At 40.2% G+C, this 11,986-nt stretch overlaps 1 protein-coding gene across 1 annotated transcript in view; it reads left to right on the forward strand.

Annotated features, from left to right (window-relative positions):
• Positions 1 to 11,986, forward strand: part of LOC111341968 (uncharacterized) — a 229,902-nt gene that overhangs the window by 125,773 nt on the left and 92,143 nt on the right. The window lies entirely within an intron of this gene.

Genomic DNA, 11,986 nt, shown 5'->3' on the forward strand with positions numbered 1-11,986 from the left:
TCGGAACTGAGCATATTACGTTGACCGGCTGTACTAGAAGTTGGCCGAAACCGCAACATACTTCTATATCTCCATACTCCTCCAACCTACTCTAGTTGGTTAGCTTGAATAAATATATCGTTGGGAAGAAATTGGAATTTTGCGCTGAGCCCAGATTAAAGTTGCATATTTACGGTCATGACGGCAAAAGCAAAGTAGGTGTCAAACTGAAGAGTAATTTTCAGTGTAAAAAAAAAAAGCGGTTGAAAAAGAAAAACGTATATGCTTTGCTCTCACAAAGGATCGATCTAAATACGCGAAGCAAAAAAATTCCTCAAACGAGAGTTTTGTGAAAAGACGAGTAATTCAATTGGTGCCATTTTTGATGAGCGGCGCTGTTATAAAACAGGCCTTTGAAGTACTGAAGCGATTTGCGCTTGGAAAAAACCATGTTTTACAATATTTCGAAAAACCAGTGTGGTATCTATAGTTTGACTCGACACCTTACGAGAACTATTTTTATTAGAGATGGTTATGATCCCACTGGAAGGATTGAGAACATTCGCCAACTCTATAAAACCCGCGAGGGTACGATAAACCTCCTTCCCTGGTGTGAAGACTTGAACTTTTCTTTTGGAGACCTCTACACCAGACTTAAAGTCATCTACAAAGAGAAAACGAGAGGAACAGCTACGGAACGAGTCGTCACGATGTCTGAAATCTTCAACCCGCACGAAGAATGTGAAGAGCCAAGAGTTGTGTTAATAGAAGGGAAGCCTGGTATGGGAAAGACAACTTACTGCAAAAGAATTGTTTTCGACTGGGCCACTCAAAAACGCGCAACCGGAAATTACTTCGCAAAATTCCGCATAGTGCTTTTGATTAAATGTCGTGAAGTTCAGTCTGACCTTTGGGAAGCCATTGATGATCAACTTCTACCTCGAGATATCGGTGACGACCAAAGAAAGAGATCTAGATTCCTCGACTTCATTCGCCACAATCAATCTAAAGTTCTCCTGGTACTCGATGGATTGGATGAAGTTTCTGAGATGAAGCTACCAATGTTTTCAGGAATTATTCAAGGCCGAGCGCTGCCAAAATGTCGCGTGGTTGTAACTGCACGGCACGAGGCTGGAGTCAAAGTTCGAAAATACTGCGACACGCTGATAGAGGTGGAGGGATTCACTGAAGAAGATGTGAAAACCTTCATCAAAAAGTACTTCAGAAGGAAGACAAACCTGGCCGAACAGCTTATCGGACGATTGCATGACGATAAAACCTTACATGAAATTTCGACGAATCCTCTCAACATTGCGCTTCTTTGTCTGGTCTATGAAGATTTGAGAGGTGTATTTCCTGAAAGCAGAAGTAAGCTGTACATGGACATAGTGGATTGTATACTAAGAAGATACAGAGCAAAGAAACAACTTTCAGAAGTCGAAGAGGACCCTGTTGGACTTTACGAAAGCCAACTGAACCACCTTGGCTCGATAGCTTTGAAAGGTTTATTAGAAGACAACTTGGACTTTGACGACAATGAGCTTGGAAAACACAAAGGAAGTGATCTACCAGAACTTGGATTTCTCTCTGTTCAGCCCGGACGCAGTAAACTCCGAGCTACTAGACGTTATGGCTTTCTTCACAAGACTTTTCAAGAGTTCTTCGCCGCCTTGAATCTCGTTTGTCAGCTTATCAATAAGGAAATTAGCACGGACAGCATAGCTGTTGACAGACGATATCGCCACGAGCTGTAAGAAGTGCTTCTATTCACATTTGGCATTCTAGCCGCACGGTGCGAGGAAACAGCAGAGAACCTTACGAAAAGTATGGCGACACCGTTAAACCGGGAAGTCCGGAATAGGGAAGCCGGAAATAGTATGACTGTTATATAAGAGTGCATTTATAAATGCAAAAATGAAAATTATTAGAAGACAACTTGGACTTTGACGAGAAGGAGCTTGGAAAAAAAAAAGGAAAGCGATTTACCTGGATTTGCATTTCTGTTAGTTCAGCCCTGAGGTAGTAAACTAAGACCGACTAAAGGTTATGGCTTTCTTCACAAGACTTTCCAACAATTCTTCGCAGCACTCTGTCTCGGTTGTCAGCTTATCAAGAAATAAATAAGCACAGACAGCATAAATGCTGACAGACGATATCGCTATCAGCTGAGAGAAGTGCTTCTGTTTACATTTGGCATTCTGGCAGCGCAGTCCCAGGAAAAATTCATCTCTAGAAATGTTATTTCTGAACGGAAATAACATTTGTGAAGCTGGTGCTGCTGCTCTGGCTAAGTAATTATTTGAAAGAAAACACATCTCTAGAAGTGTCGAATTGACCTTTGAATTATTTTGGTAATTCTGGTGCTGCTGCTGCTCTGACTGCTGTGCGAGAGTGTCATCCATCTCTAACCGAGTTAGATGGGCTTCCCCTGAAATTTTATACTCTGTGCTCTGACCAATTTTAAGAAGTGATAATGTAGCGAATAATCAGGGATTCGCGGCTCTTACCCTAAGCAGGGTAGATCATGGTGCAGTAGCTTCTAATTATCGATATAAATATTAATGCAAGACTTATGTAGCATCTATTCACTAAGATTATTTAATTTAGTAAGAGCTTCATTTGAACGATAAATGTACTTCTTAAGACTTTTAACTGATGTAAATAAAAGTATTTTCAGCAGAATTTCAAGGTTTCTCCATGTATTCTCTATGTGTGTTTAGTTATTTTTTTCCTGCATTCTTCCGGAAAATCTGTTTGATCTCGATGCCCCTTCGTTTTCTGTTTCCTTACTTCATGTCAACTTTTTTGCTTGAGATCTTTTGGAAATTGACGCAATTGGTTCAATGTGGTATGTATGCTTTAGGAATTCGGTTTTACTTTGGTAATGATTACTGGATGAACGAGTGAATTGTCTTGCTAATTGAAAAAAGGCGAAAGGAAAAAAAAGAGAAAAAAAAGGACACTGGCGGCAGCCACAGATTATGCAGGTGTTCGAACTTTCCCTACCCTACCCTACTCATCAGATATTGTCAACTGTTAATTTTATCAGAGAATTTCTGGGAAAAGAATTGGAGAGGAAAAGGAAGAAAACATGGGGAGGGGGAATTCAAACCCGGGATTATAAAACAGGTTCACCAGACTTAAAATAACATAAAGGGAATCGAAAAAAATGTGCGACGATGGAAGAGGATGAACAAGAGAGGAAAAACTGCGGTAAAGTTATGTATGTCACAAGTAGTCAAAAGACGTCTATGCATAATGAATCAAAGATCACGGACTCGATCAAACAGGGTTGTTCGGGTAATCCCGCGCTAGAATAATATTTTTTTCCGCAAGCTCCTTACGGGAGTTACCGCACGACATCGAAACCCGCTTGAGATATGGCGGACATGACGCACGGGCTGATCAATAGAACACGCTGAAAAAGAAAGATTGTAAGATGAGGTCATTATTAAATTGCCTTGGAGATCAGTGGATTCTGTAGTAGCCCAGGTACCCCCACCCCACCCCACCCCGCTAAGATAAGGTGCGGCTCTTGACAGGGCTAGGACCTAGTCTCGTACCCAGACCCTAGAGGTAAACGAGAGGATCTGGGTAATAGATTAGTCAGGACCTTCCGGGTGAATGAAATGAAACTAAAATGAGTGAATGTGAATGAAATGGCACTTTCATTTCACTGTCGGACAGTGAAGCGAATCGTGATGGCGCTAACGCCGAGTCTCCTTTTCCGTTGTTTTTCTCTTTTTTTTTGCCTCATTTAAGAACTCTAGCCCAAGTGAAAAGGTGGGAAAATTGTCTTCGTTTTGGGACTGGTGGGCCGAGTCTCTGTTTGTATCCATTATTGTAGCGAAATGTATTAGTTTTTCCCCGCGCTAACCATGGCCACTCGGGCGAAAAAGAGAAATCTCTAGCGAAGCGGTTTGCTCACACTATCAGCATACACTATCGGAACTTTGAGCACGCTTACGTATACTGAATTTGATTGCGCGGCTCTGTGGCAAAAATAAAAATTGCTCTTTGAGGCAAAAGACGCAGACTTTGCTTTATCGTTTTTCTAGAAGTGAAAATATCATCCGAGAAATCTAAGATAGGCTGATCGTATTAAGCATGAAAAACGGGATCTCTTCTTACGTTATCAGTTATTGTCAATTTAATCTCAGTGGGGAGTAGTACGGTTGACGGTTAAATCTTATGGCCTTTGACAGAAGAAGTTTCTTAGTAGGAGGAAGATGTTTCTTATTAGATATTTCTTATAAACGGAAATAAGATGTTCTAGAAGTGCCTGAATATTATCACAGGATCAGTCTTAACTTCCCACGGCAGTGAGGAGCGTAATATAAATGAACTACAGTGTAAGCAACATGAAAATGAGAAAAAATTAGAAAAAACCGCAACAAACTCTTGGAACAAACTCTTCTTCGACGAACTTAGTACTGTTTGACATTCAGGGAATGGCTGCCCAGGTCTTACAACCTTTCTTGAAGACGTTGCATGCACACGATAAACTCGGCCACAATCTTCACCGCCACCGAGCTGCGAAAATTGGCACATTTTGGCGTACAACAGAACAATTGAGTAATTTCTATTTTTCCTTATTTTTTTGTAACCCAATGAATGATCTGAATTTTATCTTATTCTAAATTTGAACCCAACGAATGATCTAATTTTTAACGCAATGAATGAAAATGCTAAATTATTCTCTTTTTTAAGATATTAATAAGATAAAATCGCACGTGATCTTATTTAGATGAAACAATGGGACAGTAAAGGATGTGCAACCTAGGGTGAGAAGGAGGAAAGGGGCTTCTAATATCTTGAGAGATAAGGGGTCTCCCTAGCTACAGCCCACCTCCATGCACCTAAACACTAGATAGGAGAAATGGAAGGAATGGAACCATTTTAACCTTAATAACATTGTATTGCCCCCCTAAAATTCTCTCTACCGTCCTAAGATGACCCTGGTGGAGGTGCTTCCTAGAGTTTGTTGCGGCTTTTTCTAATTTTCATGTTGCTTACACTGTAGCTCATTTATATTACGCTCCTCACTGCCGTGGGAAGTTAAGACTGATCCTGTGATAATATTCAGGCACTTCTAGAAGGCTTTGCACTTCTTTCCGGTTTTGAGTTGATGATGTTAGAGACACGTTATGGTTATGGTTACCTTAGATATTTGAGTTATGATCGTTGGATCCTAGGCTGTTCATGGGCCAAACCATTTCTTTCTTTCATTTGCAGTGCTAGTACACTAATACATTTAACCGAATTACGGTCTTTTTGTCCAATAGTCTTTTCGTCCAAGTCTTTTCGTTCCCAAGTTTTTTCATCTAAGTCTGTTCGTCTAAATGTTGTCTTATCTGGGAGCATTTAAGTAACTTTTAGAAGGCTAGATAAGGCTATATAAAGAACTTATTAGTGCGAGCCGTTGCCATTTTGGTTTCGATCGCTCTTACTATTCACTGATCCTCGTTTACAAATTCAACATCGTTAATTACGATAAATACACAGAGAAGATGTTTATTTGGGGTCATTTTTGGGTTAGGTTTATTTATTTACCCTTTTTGGTTAGTTTTACTTCTTTATCATGTTGGATTATGTTGTTGGTTGTATCGGACACTAATTGATGTTACCCATAGTTGTCTATTACGCACAATAGACGCTTAACAACAAGCTTAATATTCCCATTTCTTTGGCGCGAAATAGTTAAACGGCAAGTCTTTATTTTTGTCACTATTTGATAAAATATATCTTGTTACTACTTCATTTAAAACAATGTTACAACTTTGACGAAAAGACTTGATATTGGACAAGTGGACCAAAGACTTCAGATGAAAAGTACTTAGACGGAAAGACTCTTGGAGGAAAAGACCGGATACCCATTTCACCAACTCATCACTTTACCGATCCAACCCCATTAAATTTCTGGGGCTGATCATACCACTAAGAACTTCGTGCAAAATTCAACTTAACAACGGGTTAAAAGATAGTTTACAATGTGAGGCCAGAGCTGCAACTTGAGACACACTATTTTGACCTGGTTGGGTCTCGTCTACACTGGTAGCAACACAAAATAGAACAAATAGCTAAAGAGCCAGATGTCGTGTCTTTTCCCACTAAGAATAAGTAGGAAAAGTTTCTTAAGTTTATGTTGTATGTCTCGTGATTTAAGGTTTCCAGGTGTAGTCACGAAATCAGTCCAGTTTTTTGGTCACGGTGTTTTCGTTATTCCTCCCTTGGAGGTTTATCAGCTCTATATTTCTGTCACTGTGGCGCGGAGGTTTTTAAACTCAAGGGTTATAGGTGATGTATTCCGCTTGAGAGAGCTGAATGTGCCCTTTTCTGCAATTATTAAAGACATATTTAATATAAGAGAAAAATGGAGTTTCCAGATGGGATTTGAACCCACGACCCTCCGTGATCTAGTCGGATGCTCTAACCACTGAGCTACAGGAGACTCTATGGTGAGCAAGGGTCAATTAGTGGGTATTGACTGGAACCGCATCACGCCGCTACACAGCCAAACATCAGCTAGCACATAGAAGCTCACTAACAGCATCACGCTGTCACATTAAAGCATCACATCCATTAAAGCATCACATGCAGCCAACCAGCCCCCAAAGTGAGCATGTAAAGATGAAATAAACAATTTTTAATAGAAGAGAAAAATCGAGTTTCCAGATGGGATTTGAACCCACGACCCTCCGACCCTATTAAAGACATAGGGGCTGAAAATACTTATCACTCGTTCGAGCTCTTTCTTCCCGTGTGACTCTGCATACAAGCCTATTTACTCCAAATGTATGCTCAATCTACGCGGATCGAGCCTCAGTTAGCTGCATTTTTGCTTTGAGTTTGACCGTCTATCGTGCTGTTGTCGCGTTAACTATTTCCTATGGTCTGCTGATGTGTCTACATGTTTAAAACCTAAGGAAAGCACGAGATGGGAGAACGCAAAAAGCATTGGGATCCCCTCAAAGACACGAACGACTTTGAAAACGCTCACTTTCCCGAAGTTGGTGATCGAGAACTCCACGTGTATAGATTATAAGAACACGCACGCTTATCGCGAAGTAACAAGTAGACTGGCGTGTATGTGTGAATAACTCTTGTTTTCCCATGCGGTGGCTTGTGCACATCTAACATGATAAACGCAGGCCAGAAACGAAATACTTCGAAGTACCATTTTAGGCCGTGAACCAGAATCGTAGCTTGGGTCTAACCTAAGCTCCGGTTTTACGCAAACAGTGAGCCTCAAGGATTCTCCATGAGAGGGTGGATTTAATTCGGTAAGTGTCCATCCATTGCTAACTATCCGCCCTCTTGACACAGTCAGTAACAATAATAAATCAAAAGTAAACCGGTGTTATTACACGACTCGGGCGGTCAGAGGGCTAATAACTAAAATCAACCAATCAAAATGCTCTATTGCCGGTCCAATATTCTCTAAGTATTGGACCGGGCACTGTCCCGAATGGTCCCGAATGATACCACACTTGTGTCCCTTTGAACTTCAGTCGTATAATAAATCTCTTATTAATCAAGCTTGCTCGAGACTGTACTGGAAGAATATCGGCCCTCGGTCTTTTTTCTACGGACCTCGCTGCGCTCGGTCCGTACTGTCAAGACCTCGGGCCGATATTCTCCCAGTACGGCCCTCGCGCTTGGTTAATAAGACATATTTATTTAACTATGTGCTGAGCAAAATAACCTTTGACGCAAATCTAATTTTGCGAATCAATAATAATTGACAAGTGGTAGCTGCCATGGATCTGCGCGTAAATTTCGTGTAAACTGAAAATTTTCCTTCTCTGATTCTTTTGATAGGGTGGCCAACGGAAACACTTTGAAATATCAGATATATAACACAGTTCAAACTATGTCATAACGGTAACTTCTTTAGTATGTCAGACACGTTTTGAAAAATTGCTGCTCATCATAACAATCAAATAGAATGTCAATCAAAACCAAGTCACACCCGCCAAACGATAAGATTTTTGCTCGATAGCACTTGATTTTAAAAGGATTGAGAGGCACACGATATTCTTATAATTACTTCGAATTATCCTCGATGCCATGTAGTTGGGGTCTTTTCTATAATCATTTATGTTCAAAAAACTCCCAGGCGGGAAGAAGCTGAAAGTAGCATTGAGAAGCCACTCGCCGGCTGCGCCGCGGAAAACTACTAGGCCGATTACAAACTGCAAAATATAGCGTCAGTTTTGCGCGTAGGAGAGAGGAAATTTTCATTTTGAAATTAATACAACTTGGTAAAATATTTTCGGACGATCTCGTCATTGAATTTCGCATGATTACGTCTCTAAGTATTGAACCGGGGACTGTCCCGAATGGTCCCGAATGATACCACACTTGTGTCCCTTTGAACTTCAGTCGTATAATAAATCTCTTATCGACCAAGCTTGCTCGGGACCGTACCGGAAGAATATCGGCCCTCAGTCCTTTTTGTACGGACCTCGCTGCGCTCGGTCCGTACTGTGAAGGCCTCGGGCCGATATTCTCCCAGTACGGCCCTCGCGCTTGGTTAGTAAGACATATTTATTTAACTATGTGCTCAACAAAATAACCTTTGACGCAAATCTAATCTTACGAATCAATAATAATTGACAAGTGGTAGCTGCCATGGATCTGCGCGTAAATTTCGTGTAAACTGGAAAGTTTTCTTCTCTGATTTTGTTGATAGGGTGGCCAACGGAAACACTTAGAATTATCAGATATATATCACAGTTCAAACTATGTCATAGCGGTAACTTCTTTAGTATGTCAGACACTTTTTGAAAAATTACTGCTCATCATAACAACCAAAAAGAATGTCAATTAAAACCAAGTCACACCCGCTACACGATAAGATTTTTGCTCGATATCACTTGATTTTAAAAGGATTGAGAGGCACACGATATTCTTATAATTACTTCGAATTATCCTCGATGCCTTCTAGTTGGGGTCTTTTCTATACTCATCTATGTTCAAAAAACCGCCAGGCGGGAAGAAGCTGAAAGTAGGATTGAGAAGCCACTCACCGGCTGCGCCGTGGAAAACTACAAGGCCGATTACAAACTACAAGCTATTAATTAATACAACTTGGTAAAATATTTTCAGACGATCTCGTCATTGAATTTCGCATGATTACGTTGCGTGACACAATATTCATAAAGTTTGTAAGAAGTTCCTTTCACTTTATAAAGTCTTGAAAAATCGATGAAAATAATAATCTACTTGGCATATTTAGTGTGTTTTCGTGAATATATTATTTTCTGACGATTTTACGGGAGCTTTTGGATAATAAACACAGCAGATGGGTCCTTTGAATACGTTGGTGCAGTATAAAATTAGAGGATACATTATCCAATACAAAATTAGTGCACTTCAAGTAATATCAATAAGGAAACTTTTTACGTGGATAATAAGAAATATTTTGGATTAACATGACCATTTTTCATATCTATCTTGCCTTTTAGTGATTTCTTTTCTTTTCTCTCATTACTGCGTAATGAACATAACAATAGGACACTTAGAGCGATGAATCACCTTTCGGCGGCAACATTTTTGTAGGTGGTGTAGAGATTTTTCTCCCCTAAATGCTGTTTCATGGTATCATCAAGCATGAAAAAGCTGCAAAATGTTTAATTCAGGCGTGGACCATGGGTCGAAGGCGTAAATTTCGTAAATAATTGAGTCCGCTTTTGTGCATTGTTGGGTAAAATTTTTGAAAATGTGCATATTACGTTGATCGGCTGTACAAGAAGTTCGCCGAAACCGCAACATATTTTTATATTTCCATACTCCTCTAACCTATTTTAGTTAGTTTGAATAAATAGATCATTGGGTAGAAGTTGGAATTTTGCGCTAAGCCGACGTAAAAGTTGCATATTTACGGTCATGGTGGCAATGGCAAAGTAGGTGTCAAACTGAAAATAATTTTCAGTGTAAAGAGCCGTTGAAAAAGAAAAACTTAGGTGATTTTTTTCTCACAAAGGATCGATCTAAATGTGCGAAGCAAAAAAATTCCTCAAACAAGAGTTTTGTGAAAAGACAAGTAATTCAATTTGTGTCGTATGATGCACGATCCTCGCAGTAGATAGCGTTATATATGCAATAGCGAAAATCAGACCTGAAAAAAATCAGGCCTGTACGGGACTCGAACCACGGACCTCTGCGATACGAGTGCAGCGCTCTACCAATTGAGCTGACAAGCCAAGTGGGAGCAGGCCGTTAAGTTGATTCGTAATAAACCCGTGAAAGTGATAAATGAGATACAATGAATATATGAAAATCATATATTTTGAACTGCGGTATTGGATACGTATGATGCACGATCCTCGCAGTAGATAGCGCTATTTATGCAATAGCGAAAATCAGACCTGAAAAAAATCAGGCCTGTAGGTTTTTTTTTTTTTTTCTTTTTTAAGTCTGATTTTCGCTATTGCACAAATAGCGCTATCTACTGCGAGCATCGTGCATCATACGTATCTAATACCGCAGGTCAAAATATATGAACTTCATATATTCATTGTATCTCAATTTGTGTCATTATTGATGATCGGCGCTTTTAGAAAACGGACCTTTGAGCACTGAAGGGACTTTTGCTTGGAAAAAATGTTTTGCATTATAACATAACCAAAGTAAAGCGCGTGCTCTGATTGGTCAATTTAGCGTCCCCCATTAATTTGCCCATGGGTGTACGCTGCTGACGTGAGCATATGCAAAGACTAGTTTTCCAAGCGCGCTTGTTTTCTTTCTGGTCACGTAAGATTTTTTAAATAAAAGGGAACTCTTTAGCTACAATGTGTCAACGTTATGTTATAAAACAAATGGTAAACACCATAGCGTACACTATTGAGTTATGGATGCTTTTGGGAGCTTTCCTAAGCACTCAAGAAGCTAGAGTCGCCCTCGGCTATCGTCTCGAGCGAATCTTACGCTTCTTTCGTGCTTGGCAGCCTCCCGCGTGCATCCATAACTCAATAGTGTACGCTGTGGTGTTTACCATTTGTTAAATATTTCGAAAAACCAAGGTGGTTTCGACAGTTTGACTTAACACCTGACGAGAATTATTTTTATTTTTAGATGCCTTTGATCCCACCGAAATGATTGAGAACATTTCTAAACTCTACAAAACCCGCGAGGGTACGATAAACCTCCTTCCCTGGTGCGAAGACTTGGAACTTTTCTTTTGGAGACTTCTACACCAGACTTAAAATCATCTACAAGGAGAAAACGAGAGGAACAGCTACGGATAAGTCGTCACAATTTCTGAAATCTTCAACCCGCACATAGAATGTGACGAACCAAGAGTTGTATTAATAGAAGGGAAGCCTGGTATGGGAAAGACAACTTACTGCAAAAAAGTTGTTTTCGACTGGGCCACTCAAAAACGCGCAACCAAAAATTACTTGGCAAAATTCCGCATAGTGCTTTTGATTAAATGTCGTGAAGTTCAGTCTGACCTTTGGGAATCCATTGATGATCAACTTCTACCTCGAGATATCGGTGACGACCAAAGAGAGAGATCTAGATTCCTCGATTACATTCGCCACGATCAATCTAAAGTTCTCCTGGTACTCGATGGATTGGATGAAGTTTCTCAGAAGAAGCTACCAATGTTTTCAGAAATTATTCAAGGCCGAGCGCTGCCAAAATGTCGCGTGGTTGTAACTGCACGGCACGAGGCTGGAGTCAAAGTTCGAAAATACTGCGACACGCTGCTAGAGGTGGAGGGATTCACTGAAGAAGATGTGAAAACCTTCATCAAAAAGTACTTCAGAGAGAAGACAAACTTGGCCGAACAGCTTATCGAACGACTGCATAATGATGAAACCTTACATGAAATGTCGAAGAATCCTCTCAATATTGCGCTTCTTTGCCTGGTCTATGAAGATTTGAACGGTGTATTTCCTGAAAGCAGAAGTAAGCTGTACATGGACATAGTGGATTGTATACTAAGAAGATACAGAGCAAAGAAACAACTTTCAGAAGTCGACGAGGCGGACCTTGT

Source organism: Stylophora pistillata, chromosome 7 (genome assembly GCF_964205215.1).
Source record: "Stylophora pistillata chromosome 7, jaStyPist1.2, whole genome shotgun sequence".
Taxonomy (NCBI): Eukaryota; Metazoa; Cnidaria; class Anthozoa; order Scleractinia; family Pocilloporidae; genus Stylophora; species Stylophora pistillata.